Source organism: Phaethon aethereus (genome assembly GCF_964289735.1).
Source record: "Phaethon aethereus genome assembly, chromosome: 7".
In the NCBI taxonomy this organism is placed as follows: domain Eukaryota; kingdom Metazoa; phylum Chordata; class Aves; order Phaethontiformes; family Phaethontidae; genus Phaethon; species Phaethon aethereus.
The window spans coordinates 9748975-9764668 of record NC_138583.1 but is presented as its reverse complement, the minus strand read 5'-3'; positions in this window follow the sequence as shown (position 1 = coordinate 9764668).

The following is a 15694-nucleotide window of genomic DNA, read 5'->3' as shown; positions in this document are numbered from 1 at the left end:
GATGGTGGGAAGGGTAAAGATGAGAGCTTGATCTCTGGTTTTCCATGGAAGAGCAGCTGTAAGAGGATTATCCATTAAATAGAAACATCCTGACTCAAGGATGCTGTCAAATTCCAACAGGAAAACTCATACAGGCAAGTAAAGGATGCCTCTTTCTGTGCATATTCTTCAAAATCATAGTTTTGGCAATTTTATCAAAACTTTGCTCCTTTAACTAACCTAGGAAAAAAAAGGTTTGTTCAGTGGTTTCGGTTTTGTTCTTGAATAGGTGTAATTTATTTGTACATAAAATTTTCTAGCACTGAGCTCAATTTCTACCCACGTAATTCAACAGTTGTACAGACTGAAAAATAGGGATACAAATGAATTAAGCAAGTTTCCTCAAAGTCAAACAACATGTTTTGTACTTTTAAAAAATTCAGATTGCCTTACTCTGAACTCTTCCACTCGACTGCTGTATTCGTCTGTGGGACATTTTGTTTAAGATTAAAAAATAAAAAATAAAAACTGAGGTATTCAAGCACATTCCTCCATGTTTCTGCAGAACATAAAACGCTAACTAAGATGTAACTAAAGCACTACTTTGTTGATCTGATGAAATGAACCATACATAGAGTTAATTAGGACCACTTTACTGATCTTTCCTCCACCAGATAAAATTGACCCAAACAATTTTTACCTGCCAATTAAAGCAATTTCCTATATTTAGATTCCACTGCTATTAAAGTGAAGAGTATTCACAGTATTTTCCTTCAGTATGATTAAGCCATTTTTAATCTTTTCAGAGGAACACCATCATTTGCAAACATTAGAAAGGGAAAAGGAAATGGAGAGATAATGACAAGAATGAGAGGCAAAGGGAAGAAAGAACTATGAATTATATGGCACAAAGAGCTAAAGCAGATTTGATACTAATTAATAATGCTATATCTATAATCTGTTTAACTTCCCATCTTGGCAAAGTGCCCAACTAATTTGTTTTGATCTCTATTTCCATACTTACCAAGTTGTTTGCTATTTTTTCTGTGCTCCAATATTAATAATCTGTATTGCAAAAGAAACGTTTTTGGAAGAAAAAGTGAGGTGCTCACACTATTGCACACAGCAAAGGATTACTTCCCAACTTTCGGGTCTTAACTACCTGTCAACAGGCAGTTACCTGCTGCCCAGGACATCTAGTTTCCGTTTGAAAACTTGGACTTGTGAGCAGAGTAGTACCATGCTTCAGAAGGCCTCCAGTTAAGATGATCAGAGGAGCAGGGCACTCCATGAACTGTATCTGACCACAGCACAAGCACAGCCTTACTTCGCCAAATCGCTGAAGGTCAGGGTCCTTCCAAGGCTCTTAGAAAGGCAAAACAGTCTGAGATAGAAGACAAAAGAGGGTCTTAAGAGTCATCAGACTCTGCCTAGTTTTTATTCCATGAATAGAGCCAGGAAGGCAGAAAAGGAAGAATTTGCAGCTGTTATTTTCTCTACTGTTAGTTTTAGGCAGAATTTTTTCAGCTCTTCCAATAAAGCTGAGGCAGATCAGTAAACCAAACAAAAAGAACACCACGCCAAAACACACCCCAGAGAGAAATTAACAGAACATCAACCCAGTTAGCTACTCCATTCACCATGCTCCTTCTTTCAATTCTGCAGGAGAGCACTTTGAGTACTCCAGTTGAAGATGACTGACAGTTATAAAAGCACAAACTTTTGCTGATGTCCTCAGTGATCATCCTTCCTCCTTTTACTTCAGCGTATCTTGCATTAATTAATTGCATTAATTAAAAAGTGTTTTGAAAACTGATGCTGAGCTTGATCAATCAGCATGTTCCACTCAATATTTTTTAACCCCATCTACATCCATCATGGAAATTTCTAGTATGTGGATTGTTTTTATCATTTAAATGAGACCTTGATTGTAACCACAATGCACATATATAACAATTAGTAGATTGTAGAATGTCATGGACAGAAATTTTTAAAAAACCCTCTCTTATATGTGAATGGTAAGGAGGACTGATTCTCCTTTATCTCCTCTTTATTTCTCTGAAGATTACGGTGTACTTCATAAGTGATAGACAGCAACAGCACGACAAATTTGTTTTGAGACGGTACTCAAAAATGTGCTGAAGTGAGGGGAAAAAAGTAATGAGGAAAAATACCCAAATTTCCTAAAAGATAAACAAGAAAAAGCCTCATTGGTTGTTTTGTTTTTAATCAGTTTGTTTTTCCCAGAACATTTGGTGACACTTCTAGTTTAAAATAAAAAACAAAATTCTCCCTCTACTAATTTTCTTAATGTATAGATCCTTCATGCATGCATCACTTCAGTCAATCTGTGCCAACAATTCAGTTCACTGTACTGGTACTATTTCTAGTCTCTTTTGACATTTTCTTCCACTCTCGACTAAAAAAGGTACCCCGAAAAGGGACTGCAGATAGACAGAACCTCTTAGACCCACCACCTGAGTTCAGGCTTCCCTCAGATCAGCAGTGATAGGAAAAGCTCTTCCATTTAAGGAGTTTCCATGGCATAGGAAGAGATCCCATTACAAATGCCAAATCCAGCTGTCCAAGTGACAGTCCACCAGAGTTGGCTGGGACTAAATTGCCCTGTCACCACAGACAAGACTCCTCCAAGCTCAGTGTGGAAGTCTATTAAGCAAACTTGTCTTGCTACCAGCTATAGACCCATTCTAAAAATGAGAGAAATGCTGTCGTCTTCACTTTGCCAAGTTCTTGTGGCATCACTAGGATGTTGTTATTTAGTAGTGTTATTTAGTGTTCTGCATACACACAGTGAGGAGATCAGACTGCATCTCCAGACTCCCCTGGCCCCTGCTCACCTGTCTGGTTAGTAGGTAAGGGCTGAAGAAAGATGTCAGCATTGGAGTCAAACCAGCATGTCCCTTGAATGCTCTGAAACATGAGCCCAACATGTTTTGCAGACAAGGATGGTGTCCTGGCTCAGTGCAGGTGTCTGCTTACTTAACAGTAACGTAGGTGTCCTGCAGTGACTGCTGCGGAAGGTTATTGTTTTGGAGGTCATGCCTTCCTTTACGAGCCATGTAACCATTGCTGGTAGCTAAGCCACTTAGGGAAGGATGTGTCCAGGTCTTTCTAGGACTAGAGTTCTCAAAGACTAGTTTTTTCCTTTCTTTCTCATTTTTTCCCTTTTTTTGGAGGGAGAGGGAAGGGAAGAGGGGTATACCTTTCCAAACATTCATGGTGTGTTTCTGCAGTACTGCCAAAAAGTGACAGACAACTAAGGCACTGTACTGGCCTTGAAACAGCAGGCAAAGGAGAACCACAACTCTAAACAGCACAAACCTGAGGATTTAAGGGACCCCTGGAGCATGATGGTATTTCTGCAGGAAAATAAAGACACAGGCTCCTGTAGAGCACCATCAATCTGCACTTCCGATGGGAAGCATGAATTAGAGGATGTGAATCACGTTCCTAGTGACACACGTCCAATGAACAATCAAAACATTTAACAGAAAACACGAGCTTGATACTCTAAATATCGCCTTGTATGCATGCCATGAGTAATAATCTACACACTTGATAGATACATGCTTCCTACTCCCACATACTTCACACAATCCTCATGGCTATTGCAGTCTTTAAATACAAGTCTCCTGCACTAAATAACTACAATTAATTTCCCTCAGAGATAACAAGAAGCTCAGAGGTACCACAGCTTTTGTTGTGGAATTTTGCCCTTGGTGCTGCATAAGAACTGCACAATACATTACTTACAAATGCCAGCATTTCTTTATCTGTTTTTGTGTATTCATTTTTGGACAAAAGCTCCAAGGAACAGATGATTAATTCTAGGTTATAGCAAAGGACTGTTTACAATATACAAGCCAACTTTCTAGCAGTAAATCTAGTCCCAAAAGATAAGTGTGTATTGAAAATAGTATTTAATAATGCATTTTCCTACCTGTAATCTCATCAGTTCCAAACAGGTTGTAAACCAATGTATCACCAGTCCTCCCCGCCCCCCCACCCTCTTCTGACCAACGCTGCTCCTTCACTAACATAGTCACTGTCCTCATTAATGCTTTCAGTGAAGTAGGAGCAAACATCTCTCCCCTCCTGTTGTTTTTGATTTCTGTAATGCTCACATACCATTCACAGTTAACCACCTCATTACTGCAAACGTTTGCTGACAATTAGAATACAGCAAGGTTTGCAACAGTGTTTGGTGTTACTTACCTGAACCACAAGACCTAAAGCATTGAGTACTAAGCAGACGATCACGAGAAGAGGCTGAAGTTCAATACTTCCCACTGGGACTCTGAAGAACATTTTCTCTCGGGCTTCATTCTTTCATGGTTGCCTAAGTACAGATGATTTTGCATGTTTCTCAGAAGTACCTAGTACCAGAAGCTCTCTTGCTTGCTAAATCACCAGACTACATATTCAACATGTCAGCCAAAATAGCAGTTTCCGTAATGTTCACTCTTTAGGTTCTAAAAGCAACACAGAAGTATAAGAATTTAGTGTCAAAATCATGGTGTTTCTCTTAGTCTGTCCCATCATCATTAAGACTTGTCAGTTCTGGGAACAATTTGACAGAAAACAGATTCACCAAGGAATCCATGTGTTATGGCAGCTCATGAATGACCATGGTAATAGGAATACACCAGTTCTCCTCAGCTAGAAGGGAGATTGTTGTGAATTTGTTCACCACTGACTGGGACGGCAGGTGAACCAAAGCAGAGAGGTGATTGATTCATTGTCACATTACCTGGCTCCAAGTGATCCACAGTCACACCTTAGTCCAAGCCTTCATTTACCAAAACCAAGAGATATAAGAAAGAAGTGTAATTCAGAAGTTCTCATTTTTGTGTATTTCAGAAGTTGGTTTCATTAGAAAAGTAAAATCCATTAAGGAGAAGCTGTAAACTGTTTAAGCACTGCAATCAATTAAACAATGTTCCACTATTTTTTTGAAAACAATATAAGGGGTCAAAGAAGAAAAAAACCAGAAGAACAGTCTTAAGGTCAGAAATTTGGCAGTGGATAGTTAAAGCTTATTAGCTGCATGGCTCCTATCTTTAAGACACCAGATATCTAGAAATGGAGATGGTCAATGCCTTTTGAGAAAAAGTATACCACAGGATTAAAATCAACATCTCAAACATTCCTTTTCCACACTTTTTCTTCCTCCCCACCAGCCAATATATATTGCTCATTTTATTTACGAGTGCACACAGAGGGTAAGTCCTGTATGCGATTCTCCCATGTGGTGTAAAGTTACTAGATTTTATTTCACTATATATAGGCTATCTGGCTCTACAGAGGATAATTTTCACTAAATTGTATTACATCTACAATGTAATGACTTTTCAAGGGGAAAAAAAAGGCAAGCTGAGCAGATAGTTGTATTTATTTTCAAAGAAAGTAAGAACTAGAACCAAGCCTCCACTTCAGGCACCAACTTGACGCAGCTAATCCAAGCTTTTTCTGTATTTTCAGCCTGTTAGAAGTCAGCACCAATTACAGCCTCTTTCCTCCTCAAAACTAGTAGTACGGTGAAAAGAATATTGGCATATAGCTACATAAAGAAATGTAAATTTTGTTTCAGAACAGATAAAATTGCATTGCTACTTTCCTATCCAGCAACTGGAAAGGAGTACTTAGCCTCCTTCAACTACATCAGTGCTCTTTACTCCTTAGAGCAAGAGACTCCCTGCACATGTTTCCATGGGGCAGTGGTGGCCCTCACGTGGCACAGACATGCAACTATGCCTGAAAGACCGGATCCTTGCCCTTTGTGACCTGTGTCACAGGCTGGTGTGCCCAGCAGCCCCTCTGCCACGTGCCCAGAGTGCTATTGCTCGGTTATTTTCTGCTACCCTCCCCATGCACACAGCCTGCAGCTACCTGGATTTGATCCAGCCACCGCACACACCAGCTGGAGAAGAGAGTATCTCCTTTTCCCCGCAGGCCAATTCGCCAGAGACACGGACCAATACAAAGACAATTTAAAATTGACAGAATGGATGCTTATTGTTCTGAAGGGATTTACTCAATTTAGGCATAGTTAATATTCATCCATTTCAGTAAGAGAAGGTGCTGATGTAAAACTGACTTGCAAAACTGATTTGAGCAAAGCTACCTTTTACATGTCACCACCTTAGAGCTGTTTCGATTTTGTATGATTTGATATAATTTATTACTATCACTAGAAGTAAGATTTTTTTTTTTGCATAATGCTGCTAACATAATAGAGACCATTCAGTTACACACTGCACACATGCAGCCAGATGTACAAGCACAAGTCCTGTTCTAAAAACTGTGCCTTCTAACAACTACTGGGAAAATAAGGGCTTCCTCCCCATACCCAAACTTCTTGGCAAATTTGGGTCGTCACTCATCTTCACAGAAGGAGTCTGAAGCTTTAGGCACAGAATGGTGACTACAGCCAACCGGAATACTACCCAACCACAGAAAACAAATCCAATTTGGGGTCACACAACAATTTCAAAGAGTTTTCAAATGTCCACACTACTTGCATCTGTTTCAGTTCATTCCTAGAGATCGCTGTTAATCATAGCCTGCACTGTACGCTGGAATTCACCTTGTGGCACTCACTCAGTGTAAGCACACACATCTCCACTCATACAAAGTGCTTAGCTCACAACTCCGAGTCGACACTGGCTGAAAATGAACATAAAAAGCATTTGCCTCCATCTGGGCATAGCAAAATCACCGAACTTCCAGATAGCTAGTGCACTAACAAGCCATGAAGGTGATGTATATCCTAAAAGACAGAAACAGTACTACTGAGCCATATGCAGCGACTATGAGTATACAGGGTCTAAGAAAAACAGAAACTCAGAAAATGGTACTGATCAAATAAATAATTTTTTTGTATAAACTGTTTTTTAACAATACCATGAAAGATACTAAGAAACAGCACCAATTCTGTCTCTAAAAATTATGTTTTATTAGAAGGAGGGTGATGTAGGAGGGTGATTAATGTTTTTCTTTTTACAGTAGGAAACACACCATTTAAATAATATTTCCCATTTTATACAATGCCCCATCACAACAGTGCCTTTATTCAATTAATAGGAAAATACAGCGGGAAACAACTTTTTCCCTCACTTCAATATTGACTAGATATTTAAATCTACATAATGTCAGACACTTCCTACTGTATCCACTGAGCACCATATATACCTCCAAAAAATCACATTCTAAGTTGACTGTGACTCTGCAAGTATCACTTGGCATTATTTTTTTTATAGCGTTCAAACCATGAAGCCTGATCATACTCCATTTCTTTTTTTTTAAATGACTTATAAAACAAAGCACTTTTTTTAAGAAATAATCCAAAAAGAATACATTTATGACCTAACAGTCTCATGCTCCTTAACAAGACAAACAGCTCAATATCTTCTTATTGTTAAGATACAGGTGCCTCTGAACCTTACCACAAGAAGAAAATAATCTGCCATGTTTTTTTAATATATGCCAGTGCTCTGGGAATTGCATATGTATCATGTCCGTATCCACAATAAGCATGATGAGTCCATTTCCATTGCATAACTAGAATGCAAGTACTCAATAAACCTTTCCACAAAGACCCGGATATTAGCTTTGAAACAATAAACAATTACATGAAATATCCCATACTTAGCTTTCAAAAACTTCTAAAAAATCTGTGACAATAGTTTTGAAGCTGCAACATTTACAAAAAGCATGAAAAAAAGAACAAAACACTTTTATCCCTGTGAGTACAGAGTGTACAAATGTTTCTCACTGTGCCCAGATTTCAGAGGGAGAGAGTGTTTTCACAAGTCAGTCTCCAAATGCCCGAGACAAGCTTTCAGATGGCTTCTCTGCCCTTACCTAGGAAATAAAAAGCTGCCTCTATTAGTCACTTGGCACTTCATTCCTCACAGCAGCAAGACCAATACTTTGACAAGATATCCAAACATTCTATAGAAATGTTTCATCATGAAACATTTTCTGGACATGACATTCCAGAGAAGAGATGAGCCACCCATTCAAGTTAAGGCAGCAGTCTGAAGCATTCTTGTGACAATGAGTGTGTTGTAGGAGTGCTGCAGCTGCCTGATGTGAGCCAGCCAAGGGGTTAACTTAGGAAAATATCTGCAATAACTTTCTGAAATGCCAAATTTGAAAGATGACCATAACAATGAGTACATATAGCCTCAGGCTCATCTTACGTGAAGTCATTTCAGCAACTGCTATTGATGTCCTCACATATTCATAGCATGGTCATAACATCACCTGCAGCAGCTTGGAATTTTTTATAAGCAGTTATACCACTCACCGACATGGTTAGCTCAGCGGATGTGCAGGTTATGCTGCACAATTCAGTGACCACATATACTCATATCATCCTCCACATATTGCTTGCACTTTAATAGCAAAGACAGTTACTTAGTTCCATCATGTGTCATAACCATGTGCCACTTTCCAGAACAGTCCTCTGAAAAAACAACTTCTGGCTTTAAGAACAAGAAAGCGCATTATCTCATCCTGAAGAAGTGCACCTATGGATACGCTTCTGCTTTTTTTTCAGCCACCTAGACATACTGGAACGATATTCTGCCTGCACACAGATCTGAATAACATCCCAGCTAGCCTCTGCTTTTAACGGGTTGTTTGCAGCTTGTTGAATAAAATGGCAGGATGACACCTGAGTATTCAGTGCTTTCATTACAATCTTCAGGTCTCCTTTCCTCTTTTCAAAAGCATGAAAACTTAACATGTCACCAATATTCCTCATAATCATTTTGAAGCACGTCTACTGCTTTACTGAGAGATGAAATACCCTGATTAACTCATTCTTGTCTCCACTTACAGACTGTAAAAGCTTTACTTAAGCACTTAGTAGAAGTCTGCTAAAAGGATTACAACGTACACTATCAACACCTGGAGAATAACAGAGGCAAAAAAATCAAATGCAAACAAATTAAGAAAATCTGTCCTTTATTTTTTTGTTGCACACAATAGCAGGACAGCTCAAGCTTACAACCATGTTTTTTTTCTGAGCATAGCTATTAGCTACACTGTCAGTGATTTCATTTCAGCATACTTTTCTGTCCTTCCTTCTGTTGCTCAGTAAGAATGATGTGAACTTGCAGAATTAAAACCACAGTTTCAAGTAGCAAACCCAAACAATTACCTGCTCCTTATTTTATACAATATTCTTCTTTGCAGAAGAGGAAAATGGTAGATTGAAAGAAGAGAGCAGTTCTTATTGTCTGGTATATTTACAGGAACACAATTATAACTAGACATTTTGCAGGACATCTTAGAGCTCCCTCACACCCTGGAGAGATGAAACAATTAGATAAATTAATATATGACAGCTAACGACCTGTGGACCACGCAGCTGAACAGACTGAGTTCAAAAGGGCAAGAATGTATTATGGATTTCAGGGTGTCCAGCAATCCCTCTCATTACTGAGAAGCACAAGTGGACTTTGTGCAGCAGGGATGGTGCAGGTGGCCGCGAGCAGGTGGCCAGGAGGCTTTGGGAGATGGCATAAGCTATAAGAGCCTTGCCTCCAAAAAGAAAATACGTGTCAAGTAACAGTAAGGAATCAATTTTTTAAAGACAACAGCCAAGATCAGGAGTTCAAGACCTGTGTAATTGCTTGATGACATTCCAGAGGCCTGGCTCAGCCGCTGCAGACCATGCATGGAAGAGATCATCTGGTTTGCAGAGTAAAATGACATGGTTTTATTAAATAGGGTGGTGAACCTGCCTCTAACATTTCATTTTTTCCCTGAAACAAAAGTACAATAGAAAGAAAAAATTTATTCTCATAACAACTTTGGAGGACAGTATCACCGTCTTCTGCAGAAACTAAAAATGATAAGGATTTATTTTTATTCAAGAGATCTGCTCTTGCAGCTAGCTAAAATCTCTGGAGAAACATTAGACGAATAAATCATTATCCAATAGAAAACCTGCTTATGGAAATTAGATAATTTTATAGGAATTTTTATGACAGCAGACTTGCACTTCAACAGAAGCATCCTGACTTTGATTTATTTGGGTAATCTGTATTTATTACAGGTTGTTGTATTTGCTATTTAAATGAAACAACAGTTCTAGCCACTCACACTTTCTTTATGATGAAGAGTTTTCAGAAGCCCTTGCCATAAGCTTACTTTCCTTCTGCTGTATCCAACACAAGCTTTACAGAGCCTGTAAAAGTAGCTGAATATAGCCAGAAATCAGGATTATATCAAAGAGTATGTGATCACCAATACATTAATTAAAATACATCCAATTATTATAGTCTCAAAATAAAATTTTAACTGTTGAATTACAATTGTCAAGAGACCGAGTTTGAAGTGTGAATGCCAAAGAGATTGCTTTATAAACACCTAAATAAATTTTGTCAATATTTTGATAAAATATCATCCATAAAGTTGTTCCCGTGAAGGCTATAGGTGACAAAAACATGGAGAGGTAAATGATGAAATGGCACAGAGAGAGGAATCAGAGCAGAAGTTAGGACAATATGTGGTGAAACATAGCAAAGGTAACAAATGAAACGCTATGGGACAGACTGAGAACAAAACTACCTGTGAAAGGGCAGGTCTTGGCTCAAGATGAGAGTCAGAAAAACAATTATCAGAACAACCACATAGCCTGCCATGCAGTGCCTCTGTTCCACGTGACTCAAGATGATAAAGATCGCTGTTGTCTCTTATATAGCATGGTTTTTAAAGGCAGCAAGCCCTAAGACTGAAAGTTTGAACTAGCCCTGTCCCCTAAGAGCTGACTTTAGTCAAGGACTCCAATCAATCAGACGCTGAACAGTGAATGACAGAGGAGAGGGATACAAGTCAGTACAGAAACAGTGGGAGGGCAGAGATGAAGTTTAACGTGTGAACAAAATATGGAGAAAGCGGGCTTTTTCATTTCTTATCCCTGCTTTGCAATCCTTAATCTGACACTAAAGATGAAGAGAACAGGATTGAAAGGAGCAAAATTTACCAAAGCCACTAGTCTATCATCTAGTGCTGTCCCAAAGTCCACCAGGATATCAAGGTTTCACTGATCCTAAGAGGTTGTAATCAGAGACAAAGAGAGTAGATGGTACCAACATCTCCATCACATTTTGACACACTTTAATCACTGTATGAAATTCACATCCCTGCTACCAACCTTTTTCTCATCTCCTTCCCTTTACTTTAGTTCCTTTTTTGCCTTCTTTCAAAAGAGCCTGGCAAGATTGTATCATTATAATACTGTTGTAGACCTGTGACAAAAGCCACAGATACAGCAAATTTTTAAACATCTCAGATTTTTGTATGGGTTTCCAATGTCTTGAAGTTTCTGATAAAGGCAATGAATTGTGCCTATCATTCTTTAGCAGTGAAGCTGCAGCTAAGAGCAGAATTTTCATACCCATTTGCATGTATCAGACATTCAAAAATGGGAGATTGAGTGCAGACTCACTGCGACAGCTTGAAAGATTGACATGCTCTAAAGCAGAGAAATACTAAGATGTAAAAAGGTATTTCAATTTTGTACTTGCCTACAGAGAAAGTCTTGCTGGAATGCTACATACAATTCTGATGCCCAGCTTTTCATAAGAATGTGGACAAATTGAAAAGCTTTGGAAAGGAATAAAAAGAAAGATTACGTAAGATTTTGAATTGAAAGTTTAAAAAGTTGCTTATCCTAGAGGTGTGGCTAAGGGACAATTTCATCACGGTGTATAGGGAGCTGCAGGGAGAGCAGAATTTGGCGGCAGAAAAAGCTCTTCAACGTGGTAAGTAAAGACAGAACAAGGCTGAAATAATTGAACCTGAAGCTAGGCATATTCAGATAAGAAATAAGAGATATATTTGTTATGGGTAGGAAGCATTAATAGCTTACCTGGGATTTTCCATCTCTGCATACTTTAAAATGGTGATTGGATAGGTTTAAACACAATACCTCATCTAATTCAAGCAAAGGTCTTGGATTTAAAACCTGCATGCAGGGGAGTTCAATGGCTTATGTTAACACAAGAGGTCAGACTAGATAATCACAGTAGTCATTCATGGCCTTAATATATACAAATCCATGACTTATTTTTCACCTTAATTCTAAGACAAGGTCAGAAAAGTTACAGACTAAATTAGCTCTTTTACATTCAGTCACATGGCCGTATGTTCCTATGCTTTGCATGCCAAAAACTGTAGTCATTTGCTTAAAAATCTGCTTTCAAACTGTATGTACAAACTAAATGACCCTGCTTGCTGTATGTGCTCATTCTAAATAACACCACAGAACATGGTCCACACAAAAAAATCCATGCATCACCCTCATGATCTGAAAACAGGTGTAAGATATGAAGAAAATAACAAGTCTAGAAAAACCACAGCATAATTCCGACCTGGAGAATTAAATGGTTTCATGCATCATCATCTGCCTGTTTGTCATTCCGGAAGTACAAATGCAGGTAATAACTATACATAAAAAGAAATTTGGGAAAGACCATGGTATATATGTACACACTGCAGTTAATTACTCCTATCACTTTCAAGTGTGCATACACTCTAACGTAAATCTTGTAAGCCTTTATTCATTTTAAATTATGTATTTTAGACAGTCAGATAGAAACTTATGGAAGAAAAACTCACCAAGAACTCCTGAATCCCAAGTCACTACTTTGGAAGTTGTTGGGAGTCTGGGTGACCATCCTTGGACACCACCATTATGGATTTGCTCTGTTCTTACACTCATTTAATATCGGCAATATTGGTTTCCCTTTAGGAAAAAGGATACGAAGCTAGCTGGACCTTTGGTTTGACTTTATACATTCTTCTGTTCTTATGCTCAAATATTTTAATGAGCTGATCTATATGGGCATAGATATATCTTATAGTGTTATTGCTCTATTCTTCCTAGCTTTTGCAAACATCTTCTGCGGAGATAACTTTTTTCCATGTTTATTATAAACTGTTTTTCCATGTACTTGGGTAGTATCACAGGGGCCATATCATGACCCGCTAAAATATATACACATATATTATACCTAAGAGGAAGAAGCATATATCAAGACAAAAGTATATGTATGAGGCTAAAATTAAAAAGAGGCATAGGTTTGTAGGCATAGGTTTGTAAAGGCCATTTTTTCATTAACCTGTAAAAGAAAAAAAAAGGCCAAAATAACAGAGACATAGCTTTCCAAATACTGAGACATGTAAAGGAATTAATCTTAACATCCTATTTCGTGGTGAAGACTTCATGGATTTTGGCATTAAAAAAAAATTTCTGAAACAGATGAATAATGGAATAAGGGAATATATCCACTGACTGTTACCCTAGAATGTGTCTACAGATTTGCATCACAATTTTGGACCGTAAAGGGAATATCAACCATGATTTTTATATTTTCTTTTTCAATCAACTGCCAGCACTGTACTTGTTCTGAACACAACAGCGAGAATGAAATTAAGCTTGGCTCAATATCCACTCACACTGAATTGCAGTCTTTCCCTTGTCTTCATGCAGAGCCGTAACCTCTATGAGTCTACAGAGACTAACATCCACTCCAAGTCACTACTGTCCCAAAAACAGGTCAAAAAAACAGAGAAAAGGTGCAGACCTATTTAATTAGTCATTTTAGGTATTGGAAGTATTTCAGTAAATTAATTTTAAAGGTTAGTAAGGCTGAATTAGTAAGAGTATTTGGAGCACAAAATCTAAACCATGCTTAAAATCTATACAACTAGCTAAAGCTCTGAGGATGAATACAGACAAAGCCAGGAAGAGGGAATCTGTGAACACGGTTGGCATATTTCAAAGTCTACCTTGTGTTTTTACCAAGCCATCAGCATTGTGTTTTATGCTACCATCCCCGTAGCAGTCTGCCTCCTATTGGTACCTTTCAGTTTAGCAAGATAAAGTAGGACTCAGAAAACACACATATATAAATGCTAATCTGACCAGGATAATTTGGTATATAGATAAGGCTTCTAAGTATGAATAGAGTTAAATTAATTAAAGGTAACATTGATATAATTCTCCCTGTGAGAGACACTCTGTGACTCAAATTCCTTTGGATCATGGTGATTCTGGGGCATTTTGATGTGACTATTGCAATACATGGTAGGATGTTGATATCTGTAGGAACACTTTGAATCCTGTGTATTTTGGAAATATTTGCAATCTGCATTTTTGTGTTCATTAGTAGAATGCTTACCTTTAAGTCAGACACCTTTGTAATACTAATATTTCAAAAATAAATGGAAGTCTCACTGAATTCACTTAGAACAGTGAAAGAAAACATGAGCAAAAATATAAACTTTTTTCACACACAAAATCCAGTAACATATCAAAAACTGTAACAAAGTGTTTTATCTTCAAAAACTGACATTTCCTATGGCTTTAACTCATGTAAGTCACAAAGTAGTACCTTGTTTGGAATGAAGTCAGTCAGTGTCTGGTTGACTCTTCCATACACTGCTTTCTTCCCACAGAACCTGAAAGAAAAAAAAAAAAAAGAAAAAAATTCTTTAAAAGTATTTCCCTTGAGGGCTGTGAGAAGTATGCTTAGCTAATATTAGGAACTATAGTTTCCCCCCACCCCCGCCATAGTTTTTGCATTGTTGAGAACATCAATATCTATACTTTAAAAGCTGCAAATAAGATAAATGTAAGAGAAAACTGGAAAAATTTACCTGGTGAGTAATTTCACGAAACGGAAAGTTTAAAAAGCCTTGCACAGTGCTGCTAAAACAATGCAGGCATTGCCATGCCTTGTTGTCCACAAGAATTTAAGAATAGTGATATACTACAATACCAGCTAGAGAACCAGAATTCCTTATCTGAGTATAGCATTTTAATTGTGTTAACAAAAGCAGGAGCAAATCCAGGCAGATATAGAGCCTGAAACAAAATTGTGTACTGTAGGGTATCAGAAGCTCTTTAAAAATTAATCTATTCTCTTTTGAAATTACTGCTATCCCAAAAGGTCAATAACTAGCTGCATATTATTATCACTACCAGCTTTAATGAAACCAGAGTTTCTCTCTCTAATTAGCACTAATAAGCTCTAGCTAAACTGGTTTACAAAGATATGAACAGAAAGTACCTCTTTATCATCTTGATTTTACAGTGGGGTAAGACGCTGATTATTCAAAAAGCTCACCTCTTCTCCAAATTTACAGATGAAAATAAGTGAAGCTAGAGTGTCTAAACAAGATGAAATGTCTAAACAAACACAGTCAATGAAAAGCAAAGAAAAAAAAATATTTGAAGAGGAATTGCAACCCTGATGAGATTTGAGTTGTAGTTTGCAAAGAGAGACAACAGGCTAGATCAGTGCTTTCCTTCCTTCCTCTACTTTGTCTCTAGCCTTTCTTAACCACCAGTTTATCTAGAAGAAAAAGCCTAAAACCGTATTATGGAAAGTTCTGTAGGACTTCTTCCGCATCTATTTTGGTCAAATCATAGCAGATGTAACCTTCTGTACATGTTCTGATCAGTCTTATGAACCAATTATGGATGTCTTATTAACACTTCCATGGCTGTTCAATGAGGAAGATGTGCAAGCTACCACAAAACATCCAGACTGCACCTCCGGTTCAGCAATGAAGACATCCAGGTTTGGAAAAGGGGACAGAAGTCCCCACTAGCTCAGTGTAATCTGGTTAGAAAACCAAAACCTGAAAAGAACATTTTCTCCTGCCCTAC